We start from the raw sequence: 19,521 nt of genomic DNA, 5'->3' as shown, positions 1-19,521 counted from the left end.
TTTCTTATATGATTATTCAAATAGGTAAAGGCTGCTGATATTTTGGCAACTGCTATGGCAAGACACCAATACTCACTGTCAAGGGGGTAGATACCATAGAGGTTTACCATGTGGTCACCCTTTAGAGAAGGGGCATCTACTTGGTTCCATTCTTTTTGTTATATGGTGCAATAACCTGTGCAAGACTCCCTAAAGCAAAGTACATCATCTTACCAAGAGTGATTGGATACCTAAGCAAAATCAAAAGTAGTATTTATTTCCATATTATAATACTTAGTGGGGGCTTCTTTGACCCTAATAACTTTGGATACTGTCCGTAGCGTACTTTCTACTAACATCTGATACACTTCAGCTAGTATTTCCCTTCATTCATCCTGCAAACTTCTAGCAACCTCTCCCAAACAAGGTGCAGCTGCCCATTTACAAGAGTGCAGGAGCTTTTTATTGGATATTTGAGCAATGGAAGAACATTCTGTGGAGTGATGAATCACACTAATCCATCTTCAAATCTGAGGGATGTACCTGGTGTGGAGGAGCTTGGGGAACACCTTTTGCCTGAGTGTGTTGTGCCAACAAGTAAGTGCAGCAGAGGTTTCGTTATTGTCTGGGAATGTTTTACGCGGCATGGTCTTAGTTGGTTATAGTGGCAAGAACAATGAACACGGAGGTATACACTGACATTCTAGATAATAATGTGCTGCAGACAATGTGACAATATTCTGATAATGGTGAGCAATACTTCCAACAGGACAACGCACCTTGTCACAAATCGAACACTGTTTTTGGTTAAAGGATACGGATGTTCCATGATTGGACCGTCTGCACAGAGTCCCGACCTGAACCCTACTGAACATCTTTGGGATGACCTGAAATGTGGTGTCAGAAATTATAAACAGTGTCCAACTTTTTTGAAAGAACTTGCCGGACATTTGCAGGATGAATGTAGGGAAATACCATTTGAAGTTAGTAGAAAGCATGCCACAGAGAGAATCCAATGTCATTAGAGCCAAAGGAGCTCCAGTAAGTATTAACATATGGAAATAAATACTTTTAATTCTCGCTCAGGTGTCCAATTACTTTTAATAGGATAGTATATTTGCATATTTAATGATGTTTCTGCAAATAACAGTTTATACTAGAGAGCATAAGAACAAGTCATGGGTATGTGCATCTTGTAACAATACCTATACTACAGATCATAGACATAATAAACGGGTATTTTGTTTCTTGTTTTTATTTGCATCCGACCCTCACGAAAATCTGAGATGTGATGAAATAAAAAGCTTTCTGTAGCAACTTGGTTGCTTTATGAACGGTGTTATTTTCATAACACGAGTAAAAAATCATTGTTATAGGCTGCTGGCTTTCAATGTAAATCTAATTTGTTCCCATCGATATGTAACCGTAGAAGAGATATAGTGCAGCAGGCTGTAAGTCAAACAACCATTTATACCGCGCTGCAGGATCTATGCATTGAGACCGGCACAACCCTTACTAAACATGACAAATACAGAATAGAAATCCATTAGTAGCACAAGTAAACAAAAACTAGATGGGCCATCTGTGCACTTCAATAGAGAAGCAGCCATGCTGCTCCTACACCCACTGTATATAGACTAAAGAGAAACAGTTTTTAGTCTTCATGTCGCACATGATAAATGATCTTCCTAACAGTCCCCAAGCAATGCTCAGCTGTGATGAACATCTATGCCTTAGATTGGAATACGGATAGCGATCTGCAAATCTATACATTGCTTTGATCATAGATGGAAGCCGAATTGTGGTTTGTTTCTCCTCTTCTACAATCCCAGGAACAGGTTATAGATGGTAACAGCCAATACGGCATTGTGAATGTTATTGTAGGAGAAGCAAACTGCAGATGGAATGAGGAATGATGTCAAGAATGGCAAAATACAGATGATTAAGGGGAGATAAGGACATGTTTACCAAGTAGAAATGTTCTACAAGGCATGCTTTGGCAGTGGACAGAGCCTCGTGAGTGGGCACAGCGTCTTCCAGCCAATCTGTCCTCTACTGCCTCTTAATTCCATCCATGTAATTAACGTGTCCGTGTAGAAATCAGCTGCATTATGGGAGACTTAATAAAATGCCCCAAAGTGATAGTGTTTACGGTATAATCTAATATTACCGCCCCCAAACCTGCACAGAATGTCTGCTTCCTTTACTACTGGATACGTTGTAGAATCTGGAAGGTCTTTAGAAATTGCAGTTGCTCTTTAAAGGGGACCTATATATTTTTCTATTAAGTAAAACCAGATAGTGAAACATTTTCCATACTCGACTATGTTTTTAAATTCTGACTGTAGATGTTTTTAGTCTGTACATGACTATGGAGACGGCCATCTTTCCTGAGCTGCAGTTAACGGCATCTAGAGGTATGCTTTACAGCAGCCTCATGGGTCATAAATGCAATGGAGAAGAAGAGGAGACCCTGTGATTTATATGGCATATGTTGTGATATATGCAGAGGTCATTATCAAAACACAGGATTTCTTCCAGCACTCATATGAGGTTAACCCCATAAGGAGCAAGCATGGTAAATATAAAGCACTTGGTCCTGAGCTTTAATCCCGGCCGACAACAAAAATGCGGTACTGTATTAAAGCCTCTGTTTCTGTAATCAAGCAGGAGCAGGTTGGGTTCTTAGCTATTAGTCACAGCTGAGAATCCAGAGGAGAAATGGTTTTTAACTGACTCTGTCTTCTCCTTTCCCGGGTACATAGCGCTCAATGAGTGCTATGTACTAAGTAGTGAAAGTAAAAGTATTTCTTTCACAACACGACCCGGTGATCATGTGACTGTCCGTATTCCCTGCTACAGCAAAGCTGCAGGGTCCTATCAGACCCTGATCAGCTCTGCCAGTGACTACTGTCATAGTAGGGGAATGTTATCCCCTGTAACTGAGGCTCCTATGGATGCCCCAGCTACAGTGGAGAAGTGTCAAATAAAAAAAAAAACAACACAAGGAGAATGAGCCCAGAGGTCTTATATGACATCATGGCAGACATAGATGGTAAGAAAAATGGTTACAAAAATACGTAAAACAAAATTACAGAATAAAATAAAAATATATACATAAAAGAGAAAGTCACCCAAAGCCGACGCCAACCAAAACTGTCACCATATGCACCCTGTAATCCAAAGCCATACGTTTTAAATATCAAAGTGTCCAAAACAAAATGAGGATCCCAATGCCGTACTTTATTTTAGCATAAATATACTAATTAAAAAAACAACTATAAATATAAAAAAATTACTTTTTTTAGCTTTTTACCCCCAGGATGGCGATTGTGGAGGTTTGAGTTACAGTTCTGATTTACTTTACATTTATTGATGTTTTGTGTTATCATGTTCTAGTACAGCACACAGTATAGCACATCGTTAATGTATTCATTATTCCCCATATGCGTAGAAGTGGTTTATTTTAAACCAGAAGCATAGGGTTGGGAACAACATTGTGAGGAAGAGCCCGGTTTGTGAGGCTTGAAACATGTAAAAATCCTTCCCCTTTTTCTCTAACTGCTTCTAAGGATGCTGTAATAAAAAATGTATTTTTAACTTCATACAAGTGTGGGAAGAAAGTGTTTTGGAACTGGGTCCATCTGTGGTTGTCCTCCTTCCCTGCACCCTGCTATTAGACTCCAGGATAGTGTCCGGTGTGGTTGAGCTGGTTTCCCTTTTTCTATTGATTATTTCTGCATAGGTCATTGTGCAGGGAGGGGACAGAGGTAAGTTGTGCCCATCACCTATAGTGAATAATGGATCCTGTGTCATCTATATAAAGATTCATTATAATCCTGCCTGTGATGATAGTGAAATGACAGCTGAGAAGTTTTCTCTACAGAATGGCAAGTATCAGTCTATTATAAGGTTTAGTAGTCAGTGTGAAAATGCAGAATTTTAGGATGTTTATTTAAATATAGATTGTGAAAGTGAAGATTGCAAAAAAAAAATTCTTAAAAAATATGTTTAATACAAATATTTGATTTTTATACAATAGGCCTTTTCTAAAGACAAACTCCCTTTAAAGGGAGGCCCTTATAAAGATGGAAAGTCTACCCATTCTGGTTAGGACAACCTCAAAGAAGCTGTCTGACTTCAATTTTTTTAAACCGCTTTCACACAGGTGACAAAACTGTGCGATGTGACAGCGCTACAAATCTCATGTATGTGAAGCCCATGCTTTCCAATGGGCTCCTTCACATTAGGGATGTTTTGCAGGCTGCTACAGTGCGGGGAAAAAGAATTGTAGCATGCTAAGTATTGCTGTGATTTGCAATGTTTTGTAGCCCATGTTTCCCTATGGAGCCTTTCCTTCTGTTGCATCGCACAAGAAAGCGGTTTACGTTTGGTGCAATGCAACTTTTACAGTAGGAAGCCCTACTATCTCCCCTAAAATAAACCATAGTTGCATTAAAAAACAAACAAAAAACTACATCCCTTAACAGGAGCTGGCCGCTCCGCCGCACGTCTCCTTCTGAACCTCCGGAACTTGTCTGTAGTCTACTGCCAGCGGTTCCTGCTGAAGGAGTTTAAAAGCCCCGCCTCCAGGAAGCGCTGGCTAAGAAGGAGCCGTGCGGCGGAGCGGGCAGCACCTCTTAGCTGATGTGTTTTTTTTTTTGTTTGTTTTTAATGGCTTATTTTCGGGGTAGGGTTTATCTTTCAAGCCCCCCCCCCCAAAATCCCGGCAAAAGTGTGCTACAAAAGTTGTGCGACTTTGTGGCAACACAAAATCGCGATATTGCCGCAAGAAAACACAGTGATATAGCACAGAACACAGATGCGCTATCGCTGCAATTTTCTTGCTGTGATTTCGCTGTCGCCCATCTGAAAGAGGCCTTATAGTTTTGGGTGCATCCAGCTTGAAACTATATATTAGCAATGTACTCGCTGTGGCGTCGCAGTGCCATTTCATCGCTACAGTGTCATGGCATCTGACCAGCGATGTCACTGAGTCTTTTGGGCCGGTGACGTCCTGTAAACCTGTCATATGAGTTTCTAGTGCAGAAGTGTCAGGACCTTCTATTAGCTGTAGCGCATTCATGCGTAAGCAACCATGTAATTGCTACAGATAAATTAACCAGACCGAGCAGTGGTGAGGAAGCAATGCGGCTGCGCAGAAGTGAGTATATAACTCATTCCACCACTGCCAAGAATGTTTTTAATAATCGGAAAACCCTTTAAGAATTTTGGTAGATGGGTAAAAGTCTCCTTCACAACATAGAAGCATCTGGTGTAGATTCTTATAGAGTGGATGTCTATACCTGAACTTCACTAGACTTCATTATATCATGTACAGTAGAGGGCGCTATTCATGGAACATCTGAGCTATATACATGCTTTGTGCTCACAACATCGCTCATGTCTGTACTCAGCCACTGTATGCCCAGCCAGAATGTACTTTGTATGAAAAGAAACAGGAGCTACTTACTAATCATGGTGCACAATATTAAAGGGGTTGTCCCGCGAAAGCAAGTGGGGGTATACACTTCTGTATGGCCATATTAATGCACTTTGTAATGTACATCGTGCATTAATTATGAGCCATACAGAAGTTATTCACTTACCTGTTCCGTTGCTAGCGTCCCCGTCTCCATGGTGCCGTCTAATTTTCAGCGTCTAATCGCCCGATTAGACGCGCTTGCGCAGTCCGGTCTTCTTTCTTCTGAATGGGGCCGCTCGTGCCGGAGAGCGGCTCCTCGTAGCTCCGCCCCGTCACGTGTGCCGATTCCAGACAATCAGGAGGCTGGAATCGGCAATGGACCGCACAAAAGACCTGCGGTCCACCGAGGGTGAAGATCCCGGCGGCCATCTTCGCAAGGTAAGTAAGAAGTCACCGGAGCGCGGGGATTCAGGTAAGCACTATCCGTTTTTGTTTTTTTTAACCCCTGCATCGGGTTTGTCTCGCGCCGAACGGGGGGGCTATTGAAAAAAAAAAAACCCCGTTTCGGCATGGGACAACCCCTTTAACTTTTTAGAGCAACCTCACAATAAGGGCACCTTCGGACGGGTGTATTTGCCCAAATACATCCATGTGAAGCCGGCCTAAGACATACAGTACATAATTTGTTCGCTTATCATTCAGTTTGTGCAGGCATAAAAATCAAACGACGATCGGCCGATGTAATCAGGCAGTCGTTCATCTATGGAGAACTGCCCGTTTACTGTGAGTTAGGGCGGGCCAGCTGGGACGATCTCCGCTCCACCTCCATTCACTGGAGATTATGGCTCATGTGTGAAAGCACCAGGCCGATAATTCCTGGAGCGACAGTCAGCGCTATAAGCACCCAATAATCGTCCCATCTAAAAGACAGATATTACATGAGAATCTTACAGAACTTTTTATCTGTGGCCGACCGACCAAAAACTGGAAGCTCCTTAGAACAATAGTGAGTAGACAGAACCGGCTGCAATCTTACCTTTTGCTTGCGGAGATCCTGATGTGAGATTTAGCTCATGTCTGCCTCTACATGACTTGAATCCTGCAAACATAAAAATGACCACGGATTAGTCACAGCAGGGACAAAATAACATCATTAAATGATGCGGTTACAAATATTGGTTTGTTTTTACTGTATGGATGTATTTTCTGCCACGCTATGATGAAAGCCGTCTGAAAAAAAGCCTGCCTTTTTTGCCCATATCAACCAATCACAGCGCAGCTTTCATTTCTTATACTGTTGAGGTAAAATGAAAGCTGCACTGTGATTGGTTACTATGAGCAACAGACTTTCTTTAAGATAGCTTTCATAAGAGTAGGTGCTGGAAGACTTTTTGGCCGACTACACTGAAATGAATAATGTATAAAAGGTATTTGAGAGACATGTTTTCTTCCCAAAATAGCGCCACTCTTGTCCATTGACTGTGTGGGGTATTACAGCATAGCCCTATTCAATATACAATGCCAGAGACAGTGCTGATCTACAGCATAAGGGCTTATTTAGATGACCGTATATCGGCTCGGTTTCCACGCCGAGCCGATATACGGTGTCCTTGTCTGCAGGAGGGGGGGAGGATGGAAGAGCCAGGAACAGGAACTGAGCTCCCGCCCCTTCCCCACCCCTCGCCACTATTTGCAATGGGAGGGGTGGGACGGGGGCAGAGCTTAGCGACAGGACTTAGCTCCGCCTCGTCCCCTCCTATTGCAAATAGTGGCAAGGGGCGGAGAGGGGGCTCTTCCACCTCCCACCCCCTACCCCCCGCAGTCAAGGACACCCTATATGAGCTCGGCGTGAAAACCAAGCCGATATACGGTCGTCTAAATAAGCCCTAAAACCCAGCCAATCAGTATGGTCATTCACTGATAAAACCCACGTATTATTGAAGGGCATGCACTTATAGGCTGTCTAGCAGCGCCTCTTTACAGTGCAGTGCGGTACTACATGTTCTATACTTCCCTTTACCTGTACCAATATAAATTGCTCTATTATACACCAGATGAGGGCGGCTCAATATTAATTTTCTGGTACACTATGTGAGCTCTATCCTACTGAAGAGGCTGCTGCCCTCACCATAGTAAGTGATTTACAGCTTCCAGTAGCTGACTTTTATATGTCAGGACTTGCTTTATTTGTATTACTTATCGACTTAGTTATCATTTGTTCTTATTTTGGTAATCTTTTTTGTGCTTTGGAACCAATTATTGGCTTTTCATCTAGTTAGAATGTTTCCATTTCCTTCCGTAGAGTTCTAATGTTCTCCATTTACAATGGTCATCCATCTATATATCCACTCATCAAGTTTGATACCAGAATAACTAGTCAGGAGATCACTTTTAAATAATCAGCAAATAAAGCAAACAAACAGAAAACGTTGGGGTAATTTTCTGCATTCGGCAGGTAATCATATGAAGTGGATTGGATTTCATTCGTTATGTGTCAGTCTTAAGAAAAATCTACAGTACTTTCCAGTGTAGATGCTGATTAATTTATGGAACTTAGGATGCCACACTAAATGGCTCTTGATGCAGTTCTAATCAATCGTGGCAGCCTAGTCAAAAGGTCTACCATGAAATCGCTAATCTAATTTCCAACCAATGCAGCAATTTGTGAATAATGATCGCTGTGTAAGAAAGAAATTACATGTGACACAAGGAAAGCCATTGATTACTACAAGTCACGTAACCTCAAACGCAGTGTGAAAACGTAATGAAGAACTACATCAATGAACATCTCTGACATGGAAAAGCTACGAAGAGTCTGGAAGCAATTCATGGCCGTCACAACACAAAGAGAGGCAGTTATTGATTGGTACTATTGGAATTATCGGTACTACCAAATAGTTGTGAAGCATTATGAGTACAACCACAGCTGGTCCTATTACTATAAGAGAATAGACAGGCTGCTGGGTTTTTCTTACATGATGCCACCAGAGTGGCTTTAACCATAGGGAAACCGGTGCACCGGCATCGGGCTCCCTGGTAGCACCGGGCCCCCTAGCAGTAGCACCACTTTCAACTGTATCCGAATCCCCAGGATGTAGATACATTGGAAAAGTATCAAGGAGCATAGAAAATACTAAACAATATATGCTTATCCTTTACGTACTTCAGCCCCCGCAGTCTCTGCTTACTTCTGAGTTCAGCGGTTGTGTTCCTGCCTAAGCATGTGACCAATCATTAGTCTCAGTATGCATTGAGGCTGGATAGTGGCTACAGCGGTCATGTGGGCATGTGACCACTGGACCGGGAAGTGAGCAGACACTGCTGGGAAGCTACAAAGAGTCCGTTGGGTTAGGCTGTATTCACACAGGCGATTTTCAAGTCTGATTACGAGATGGGCAGAACTCACATGTGAAAAAAAACATGGATTTCAATAGGTTAATACTAGAGATGAGCGAACGCGTTCGTCCGAGCTTGATATTCGTGCGAATATTAGGGTGTTCGGGATGTTCGTTATTCGTAACGAACACCATGCGGTGTTCTGGTTACTTTCACTTCCTTCCCTGAGACGTTAGCGCGCTTTTCTGGCCAATTGAAACACAGGGAAGGCATTACAACTTCCCCCTGCAACGTTTAAGCCCTATACCACCCCCCTGCTGTGAGTGGCTGGCGAGATCAGGTGTTCGCCTAATATAAAAGTCGGCCCCTCCCGCGGCTCGCCTCAGATGCGGTGTGAGTTAGATGAGGGACAGTGCTGTTTATACCGGAGCTGCTGTAGGGAAAGAATTGGTAGTTAGTGTAGGTTTCAAGACCCCCCAAAGGTCCTTATTAGGGCCACTGATAGCTGTGTGTTGGCTGCTGTTAGCAGTGGCATTTTTTTTTTCCTCAAAATCGGCTCTGCAGAGCGTTGCACCTGGCATTAGGGACAGAAGTGCTGCATAGGCAGGGAGAGTGTTAGGAGTGAGTGTAGCCTTCAAGAACCTCAACGGTCCTTTCTAGGGCCATATTTATCCGTGTGCAGTACTGTCCAGGCTGCTGTTAGCTGTGCTGCATTTTTTTTGGGCTTCTCAAAATCGCCTCTGCAGAGCATTCCACCCTCCATTGATACTGCAGGGAAAGAATTGTATAGGCAGGGCCACAACACAGTTATTATTCATTGAATATACGCAGTGCTGCCTTTTGCTTGTAAAACAAGTGAAAATAATTCTATTTGTCCAGCCTCTGTCCGTCCTAACGCCGGTGGACACGTGTGAGCTGCGTGAACAACATTGCTAAATCAGACGCACCCAGCTACGCTTTACTGCTGGCTTCGCCATTTGCTTTCCTTAATTGGGAAAAAAAATACCTGCTCTGCCAGAGTTATAATAACTCTGCTACCCTCACGTTCTGTGACACATTAGCAGGGACACAGCACAGTTATTAAACTTCTCATGTTCATAGAATATACGCAGTGCTGCCTTTTGGTGGGAAAAAACTGAAAACAAATCTATTTGTCCAGCCTCTGTCCGTCCTTACGGGCGGTGGACACGTGTGAGCTGCGTGAACAACATTGCTAAATCAGACGCACCCAGCTACGCTTTACTGCTGGCTTCGCCATTTGCTTTCCTTAATTGGGAAAAAAATACCTGCTCTGCCAGAGTTATAATAACTCTGCTACCCTCACGTTCTGTGACACATTAGCAGGGACACAGCACAGTTATTAAACTTCTCATGTTCATTGAATATACGCAGTGCTGCCTTTTGGTGGGAAAAAACTGAAAACAAATCTATTTGTCCAGCCTCTGTCCGTCCTTACGGGCGGTGGACACGTGTGAGCTGCGTGAACAACATTGCTAAATCATACGCACCCAGCTACGCTTTACTGCTGGCTTCGCCATTTGCTTTCCTTAATTGGGAAAAAAATACCTGCTCTGCCAGAGTTATAATAACTCTGCTACCCTCACGTTCAGTGACACATTAGCAGGGACACAGCACAGTTATTAAACTTCTCATGTTCATTGAATATACGCAGTGCTGCCTTTTGGTGGGAAAAAACTGAAAACAAATCTATTTGTCCAGCCTCTGTCCGTCCTTACGGGCGGTGGACACGTGTGAGCTGCGTGAACAACATTGCTAAATCATACGCACCCAGCTACGCTTTACTGCTGGCTTCGCCATTTGCTTTCCTTAATTGGGAAAAAAATACCTGCTCTGCCAGAGTTATAATAACTCTGCTACCCTCACGTTCTGTGACACATTAGCAGGGACACAGCACAGTTATTAAACTTAGATTATTCATTCACTAGAGGCAGTGGGGCCTTTCGTTTTCCAAAAAGGGAAAAAATAATATTTGGCCTGCAGTCTTGCGCCAATTTATTTCCTGCCTGTGAAATCAAATCACTGGTAATACAGCATGCTGAGGGGTAGGGGTAGGCCTAGAGGACGTGGACGCGGCCGAGGACGCGGAGGGCCAAGTCAGGGTGTGGGCACAGGCCGAGCTCCTGATCCCGGTGTGTCGCAGCCGACTGCTGCGCGATTAGGAGAGAGGCACGTTTCTGGCGTCCCCACATTCATCGCACAATTAATGGGTCCACGCGGGAGACGGTTATTAGAAAATGAGCAGTGTGAGCAGGTCCTGTCCTGGATGGCAGAAAGTGCTTCGAGCAACCTATCGTCAACACGCAGTTCTGCGCCGTCCACTGCTGCAAATCCGAATCCTCTGTCTGCTGCTCCTCCTTCCTCCCAGCCTCCTCACTCCACTACAATGACACCTGCTCAGGAGCGGGAACACTCCCAGGAACTGTTCTCGGGCCCCTGCTCAGATTGGGCAGCAGCGGTTCCTCTCCCACCAGAGGAGTTTATAGTCACTGATGCCCAACCATTCGAAAGTTCACGGGGTCCGGGGGATGAGGCTGGGGACTTCCGCCAACTGTCTCAACAACTTTCTGTGGGTGAGGAGGACGATGACGATCAGACACAGTTGTCTTGCAGTGAGGTAGTAGTAAGGGCAGTAAGTCCGAGGGAGCAGCGCACAGAGGATTCGGAGGAAGAGCAGCAGGACGATGAGGTGACTGACCCCACCTGGTGTGCAACGCTTACTCAGGAGGACAGGTCTTCAGAGGGGGGGTCAAGGGCATCAGCAGGGCAGGTTGCAAGAGGCAGTGCGGTGGCCAGGGCCAGGGGTAGAGGCAGGGCCAGACCGAATAATCCACCAAGTGTTTCCCAAAGCGCCCCCTCGCGCCATGCCACCCTGCAGAGGCCGAGGTGCTCTAAGGTCTGGCAGTTTTTCACAGAGACGCCTGACGACCGACGAACAGTGGTGTGCAACCTTTGTTGCGCAAAGCTCAGCCGGGGAGCCAACACCAACAGCCTCACCACCACCACCATGTGCAGGCATATGATGGCCAAGCACCCCACAAGGTGGGACGAAGGCCGTTCAGCGCCTCCGGTTTGCACCCCTGCCTCTCCCCCTGTGCCCCAACCTGCCACTGAGATGCAACCCCCCTCTCAGGACACAGGCACTACCGCCTCATGGCCTGCACCCACACCCTCATCTCCGCTGTCCTCGGCCCCATCCAGCAGTGTAGTTCAGCGCACCGTCCAGCCGTCGCTTGCGCAAGTGTTCGAGCGCAAGCGCAAGTACGCCGCCACGCACCCGCACGCTCAAACGTTAACCGTCCGCATCGCAAAATTCATCAGCCTTGAGATGCTGCCGTATAGGGTTGTGGAAACGGAGTCCTTCAAAAGTATCATGGAGGCGGCGGCCCCGCGCTACTCAGTTCCCAGTCGCCACTACTTTTCCCGATGTGCCGTCCCAGCCCTGCACGACCACGTCTCCCGCAACATTGTACGCGCCCTCACCAACGCGGTTACTGCCACAGTCCACTTAACTACGGACACGTGGACAAGCACAGGCGGGCAGGGCCACTACATCTCCCTGACGGCACATTGGGTGAATTTAGTGGAGGCTGGGACAGAGTCAGAGCCTGGGACCGCTCACGTCCTACCCACCCCCAGAATTGCGGGCCCCAGCTCGGTGCTGGTATCTGCGGAGGTGTATGCTTCCTCCACTAAAGCACCCTCCTCCTCCTCCTCCTCCTCCTCTGTCTCGCAATCAAGATGTGTTAGCAGCAGCATGTCGCCAGCAGTCGGTGTCGCGCGGTGTGGCAGCACAGCGGTGGGCAAGCGTCAGCAGGCCGTGCTGAAACTACTCAGCTTAGGCGATAAGAGGCACACGGCCCACGAACTGCTGCAGGGTCTGACAGAGCAGACCGACCGCTGGCTTGCGCCGCTGAGCCTCCAACCGGGCATGGTCGTGTGTGACAACGGCCGTAACCTGGTGGCGGCTCTGCAGCTCGGCAGCCTCACGCACGTGCCATGCCTGGCCCACGTCTTTAATTTGGTGGTTCAGCGCTTTCTGAAAAGCTACCCACGCTTGTCAGACCTGCTCGTAAAGGCGCGCCGGCTCTGCGCACATTTCCGCAAGTCCCACACGGACGCTGCCACCCTGCGCACCCTGCAACATCACTTTAAGCTGCCAGTGCACCGACTGCTGTGCGACGTGCCCACACGGTGGAACTCTACGCTCCACATGTTGGCCAGGCTCTATGAACAACGGAGAGCTATAGTCGAATACCAACTCCAACATGGGCGGCGCAGTGGGAGTCAGCCTCCTCAATTCCTTTCAGAAGAGTGGGCCTGGTTGGCAGACATCTGCCATGTCCTTGGTAATTTTGAGGAGTCTACCCAGGTGGTGAGCGGCGATGCTACAATCATTAGCGTCACCATTCCTCTGCTATGCATCTTGAGAAATTCCCTGCAAACCATAAAGGCAGCTGCTTTGCGCTCGGAAACGGGGGCGGGGGAAGACAGTATGCCGCTGGATAGTCAGGGCACCCTCCTGTCTATTTCTCAGCGCGTACAGGAGGAGGAGGAGGAGCATGAGGAGGATGAGGAGGAGGGGGAAGAGACAGCTTGGGCCGCTGCTGACGGTACACCGGCTGATTGCCTGTCATCCTTTCAGCGTGTATGGCCTGAGGAGGAGGAGGAGGAGGAGGAGGATCCTGAAAGTGATCTTCCTAGTGAGGACAGCCATGTGTTGCGTACTGGTACCCTGGCACACATGGCTGACGTCATGTTAGGATGCCTTTCTCGTGACCCTCGCGTTGCACGCATTCTGGCCACGACGGATTACTGGGTGTACACACTGCTCGATCCACGGTATAAGGAGAACCTGCCCACTCTGATTCCCGAAGAGGAAAGGGGTTCGAGAGTGTTGCTATACCACAGGACCCTTGCGGACAAGCTGATGGTAAAATTCCCAGCCGACAGCGCTAGTGGCAGAAGGCGCAGTACCGAGGGCAAGGTAGCAGGGGATGTGCATAGATCGAGCAGCATGTACATCCCAGGCAGTGCAACAGTCTTTAAGGGCCTGGCCAGCTTTATGGCTCCCCACCAAGACTGTGTCACCGCTCCCCAGTCACGGCTGAGTCGGCGGGAGCACTGTAAAAGGATGGTGAGGGAGTACGTAGCGGATCGCACGACCATCCTTGGTGACGCCTCTGCCCCCTACAACTACTGGGTGTCGAAGCTGGGACACGTGGCCTGAACTAGCCCTGTATGCCCTTGAGGTGCTTGCTTGTCCTGCGGCTAGCGTCTTGTCGGAAAGGGTGTTTAGTGCGGCTGGGGGAATCATCACAGATAAGCGTAGCCGCTTGTCAACCGACAGTGCCGACAGGCTAACACTCATCAAGATGAACAAAGGCTGGATTTCCCCAGACTTCTGTTCTCCACCAGCGGACAGCAGCGATACCTAAACAATACGTAGGCTGCACCCGCGGATGGAAGCTACGTTCTCTCTCACCATCCAAAACGGGGACATTTCTGCTTCATCAATCTGTGTCTAATATTCCTCCTCCTGCTCCTCCTCCTGAAACCTCACGTAATCACGCTGAATGGGCAATTTTTCTTAGGGCCACAAGGCTCACTCAAATAATTTTTCAGAACAATTTTTATAAGTTTCAATGCGCTTAAAAGCGTTGGAACTTTAACTTGAACCAATTTTTCGTTACACTGGGCTGCCTCCAGGCCTAGTTACCACTTAAGCCACATTAACCAAAGCGATTCACCTGCCATCTTGGTTGGGCATGGCCAATTTTTACTGAGGTACATTAGTACTGTTGGTACACCAATTTTTTGGGGCCCTCACCTACAGTGTAATCATAGTAATTTCTATGTTCTTCGCCTGCACTCATGGTACAGAAAGGTGTGTGGGGTTGGCCTACACTTTAGCTACATAAATGTCACTTGTGCCTTGGCTATACTAAGGCTACTGAAATGGAACTAAGACTGCGCTCCCGCTATACTGCTGCTTCGGAATTGTTACTGGGGCCTGTCTTGAGTGCTACTATTGCTTACATGGAACGAAGACTGCGCTCCCGCTATACTGCTGCTTCAGAATTGTTACTGGGGCCTGTCTTGAGTGCTACTATTGCTTACATGGAACGAAGACTGCGCTCCCGCTATACTGCTGCTTCAGAATTGTTACTGGGGCCTGTCTTGAGTGCTACTATTGCTTACATGGAACGAAGACTGCGCTCCCGCTATACTGCTGCTTCCGAATTGTTACTGGGGCCTGTCTTGAGTGCTACTATTGCTTACATGGAACGAAGACTGCGCTCCCGCTATACTGCTGCTTCAGAATTGTTACTGGGGCCTGTCTTGAGTGCTACTATTGCTTACATGGAACGAAGACTGCGCTCCCGCTATACTGCTGCTTCAGAATTGTTACTGGGGCCTGTCTTGAGTGCTACTATTGCTTACATGGAACGAAGACTGCGCTCCCGCTATACTGCTGCTTCCGAATTGTTACTGGGGCCTGTCTTGAGTGCTACTATTGCTTACATGGAACGGACACGTGGAGAGGACACGTAGTGCCTCAAAAACATCCCCCTCCTCCTCCAACAGGGAAAACATTGTTGGCAAATGCCTTTGCATTGGTTCGTCTGGTGGCAGTCCAAGAATTTCACCTTTACCGACACTACAAGAGAGCCCCCCCACCATCCCCCCGCCACGGCCTACTTAATCCTGGCCACATTCCGAAAACCAACAAAATACAACCGTGCTACTAGGTCCGCAGTCACCACCACATTACCACCAACGCGGTTACTGTTAAGGTGCATATTACCAGTCTGACTGGGGCATGCAGACACCTTGACAGAATGAATAGTGTGTGGCACATAGGTTCCCCATTGCTATGCCCACGTATGCAGCTCCTGATGGCGGTGGCACAGGATTATATTTCTCATTGCTTCTGTACAGCATTGTGGGCTATCGCCCCGCCCCTATTAAAGAGGGTCGCTACCTAGCCGTGCCAACCCTGTGCAGTGTGTGCCTGCGGTCCCTCGTCGTGGCAGACGCACTTCTAAATAGACATGAGGGTGGTGTGGCATGAGGGCAGCTGAAGGCTGCGCAGGGACAGTTTGGTGTGCGCTGTGGGGGGGAGGGGGTGCGGTTGGGCAGCATGTAACCCAGGAGAAGTGTCAGTGGAGTGTCATGCAGGCAGTGATTGTGCTTTGTTGGAGGTAGTGTGGTGCTTAGCAAAGGTATGCCATGCTAATGAGGGCTTTTCAGAAGTAAAAGTTGTTGGGAGGGGGGGGGGGCCACTCTTGCCGCTATTGTGGCTTAATAGTGGGACCTGTGAACTTGAGATGCAGCCCACCATGTAGCCCCTCGCCTGCCCTATCCGTCACTGTGTCATTCCCATCACTTTCCTGAATTGCCCAGATTTTCACACATGAAAACCTTAGCGAGCATCGGCGAAATACAAAAATGTTCTGGTCGCCCATTGACTTCAATGGGGTTCGTTGTTCGAAACGAACCCTCGAGCATCACGGGAAGTTCGTTCCGAATAACGAACACCCGAGCATTTTGGTGTTCGCTCATCTCTAGTTAATACACATGAGTGGTTTTCATTTGGACTGATAGTCTAAGTTAGAAAAATGGCTGCATGTCCTACTTTTGGGCATTATCACCCATCATGGTTTTATGGGTGTGTAAATAAAAAGGCACCGCATTCACATGCCATACAAGTTGATGCGATTTCCATGTGAGTGCGATGTGTTTTAACACAGATTACTATGGGAACAACTTGAAAGAAAAACAGGAAGAGCAGAGACCCATATAAATACAGCCTTAGGCCTCATGTCCATGGGCCGAGGACCGTGCGACCTGTCTGGGGTCTTCATTGCGGATGCGTGCAGAAGTGCCGACCGGCATGCTGCTGCACATGCACAGTAGAAGGCTTTTTTTTTTTAAAACAGCTGCTTTCCCGTGGAATCCGTGGCCTGTTCGCAATGTCAATTGCGGATCGGACAGCTTCCATTGACTTTAATGGAAGCCGTCCATGCGGGAACCGCACTGAAATGGTGCATACTGCAATTTGTTTTCAGGACCAAAAGGTGCACAAAACAAATCTGCATACTTTAATTCAGCTGCGGACGCCCATGTTTCTCTTCATGGGTGGCTAGAACTGCAAATTCCGCAATTCAAGTCTGCCCGTGGACATTGGGCCTTAGGTGAGAAACTAGGGCGGCTTCACACGAGCGTAAGTACAAAAACGCATGCAATAGTGCAATGTTTTTGCGCTGTGAACACTGTGCTATTGTACGTGTATCTGCGCATTTTACTGTACTTATTGTGCTGTCGGGGGCCGCTCACATCGGCGTGGGATACACCCGCAATGTGATTTATAAGGCTGTGCAGCCTAATTAGTACTAGATGTGTTTGATTTCCCACAAAATTGCGTAGCGTATTGCACAATTACGCGGGTATCAGGTGTACATTTGCTCACCCCCCCCCCCCCCCCCCCCATAGCCTTCTATGGGGCCTTTGGTGTGGAAGTGCACTCTAAAAATGAGCATGCTGCATTTCTATTGCGCACACACGAAATGCGCACGCAAAAACGGAAGATGAGAATGGACCTCTTAAAAGCAATGGATTCTATTTTCCGCATATTGCGTGCACAGATTTTGTGTGTGCAAACACACCCATGTGAAACCGCCCTTAGTGTTTGATTTATTTTTTACTACAAACAAATTTTAAGAGGGCATGAGTGGGGGAAACTGTTTTAACCCTTTCCAATCCAATTTCTATCCTGGTTTTCCTAGGGGACTTACTCTTTTTCTGCTGTTATACGATGGCGCTATATGCTGGCTAAAGCCAGTACTGCATGAGGTGACACGTTGGATAGGCTCCAACAGCAGAGAGGCTGGCAATATACAGTAAGAGAACCCCGACGGACGTCTTTCAACATCGAAGCTGTACAGCCTTAAATCATAATGTCTTCAGAGGTCAGACAGTGGATTGGAAAGGGTTAATGAAAGTAGCCCACAAGATATAGAGGGCTGGGAACCCCGGAGTTAGGTAGTAATCTTGTGGTTTACATGAATGAATAGGAATGTATGAAATATTAATACAATATGCCAATCATTTCAGCATTCCATACATCCTAACTGTGATATGTGTTAGCGCTGCTACATCTATATACTTTCACGTACAACCAGTGCCGCCTCAGGTTACATGTGCAGAATTTTTTTTTTTGCAACCCCCATCATAAAAGCTATATATATTACATTCATAGGCAGTTTGCTTGCATTCTGCTTTTGCAGAAAGCAGCAAGATAGCAGCATACACACTCCAGAACAGCTCAGGCAATAAATACTGTACCAGAACCAAGTTTATAATGAAATACTAGACCGGATCCAAGCACATAACATAAATACACCATCATAACCAAGCACAATACATAAATACAGCACCAGAACCAAGCTTATAATATAAATGCCGTACCAGAACCAAGCTCATAACATGAATACAGCACCAATACTAAGCTAATAGCATAAGTAAAATAGCAGAACTAAGCAATTATGTTGCAGGGACACGATGAACTGACAACGGCACCTTGCAACATCAGATGGGAGGAGGAGGATTCATGTGGCTCCACAAGATGCTGCTCCATGTAGGAAAAGTATCATCTAGCGAGGCAGACCTAATGGGGCAATGACCCCAGCTTCCATCCGCCTGGTGCTCTACAAGCTAGGGCCAGCACCGTGTGACCACACCGGTTGTACGTAGCTAAGGCGGACCTGCGTATAACTATGGACAAAGGTATTTCTGTTCATATCCACAGACTTTTTATAAAAAGCATGATGACGCAAGTTGGAAATTCTGCTTAAAATAGTGAAATTCTTGCATGCCGTAACTAAATCAATTTGTTTGGAAGAAAGGAATTTATGGCCAGTCGCTCGTCTGAAGTACAGAACAATAAGAAGACATCTTACATTGACTAAGCCTCATGTTTTATAGAGCCTATCGCATAATAGAGGCATTGATAGCAAACAGAAAGGCAGCTCTCATGATAATATACCTAGAGGGGGTTTTAAATGAGAACAATGCCCTCAAATTACCATTAAAGCAGAATCTTTCTTTTTCCAGCTCTATTAAAGGACTGATAATATCACACAGATGTGTAAAGCATCTTATTTTCATCCCTATTTCCATTGCTCTTATGGCAGAGATTGTACAATTATTAGAATGTTCCATTCCCGGCATTAGCTGTTCACATGTAGATGAGATCAGAGAGCGGTGCAGGACGGAGGAGATATGTGCTGAGTAGAAGGGCACAGCGTTGGCATATTGGTATGAGGAAGTCGCTAGCTGGTAGATTTGCAGAGGTACTCTTGTAGTAGTAGCACCTCTAAATGTTTGGTCATCTATTAGCTAGATCTGTGCTGCCACTACTTTCACTGTCATGTGGCTCTAATTAGTACTGAACGATCTTTAGTTTTAGTGTCAACCTGGACTCCAGGCGGTTCTTCTTGTTGGAAGCCTATTATTCTTCAGTTTTTGAGGTATTGGTGAAGCTCAGGTTTGGTTCAAACTAACTCTGACTGAACCAAACTTTTTGCCCAAATTCGGCAAATCAGACGAACTTTTCAAAAGTTCACTCATCACTATGCCTAATGTTTGGATAGTTGCAGGGACAGTGCTGTTTGTATCATGACCTCTGAGCACATAGACGGGGAATAAGTGAATTGACGAGAAATGGTATAGAAAACAAGAAACCCAGTTCACCTGGGTGT

The 19,521-nt window shown here is 46.5% G+C and overlaps 1 protein-coding gene across 7 annotated transcripts in view; it reads right to left on the bottom strand.

Moving 5' to 3' along the window:
- Positions 1 to 19,521, bottom strand: part of APBB2 (amyloid beta precursor protein binding family B member 2) — a 324,093-nt gene that overhangs the window by 245,138 nt on the left and 59,434 nt on the right. For 6 of the 7 annotated variants that reach the window (XM_066573153.1, XM_066573149.1, XM_066573154.1 and 3 more), the window contains exon 2: positions 6,441 to 6,503. The gene's annotated coding sequence lies outside the window, so the exon portion shown is untranslated. Of the gene's footprint in view, positions 1 to 6,440; positions 6,504 to 18,340; positions 18,396 to 19,521 lie in introns of those variants that run through there. The other variant, XM_066573150.1, reaches the window with a different exon arrangement.

The sequence above is a fragment of the Eleutherodactylus coqui genome, chromosome 7 (genome assembly GCF_035609145.1).
Source record: "Eleutherodactylus coqui strain aEleCoq1 chromosome 7, aEleCoq1.hap1, whole genome shotgun sequence".
Classification (NCBI taxonomy): Eukaryota; Metazoa; Chordata; class Amphibia; order Anura; family Eleutherodactylidae; genus Eleutherodactylus; species Eleutherodactylus coqui.
This window is presented reverse-complemented; position numbering and strand designations above follow the sequence as displayed.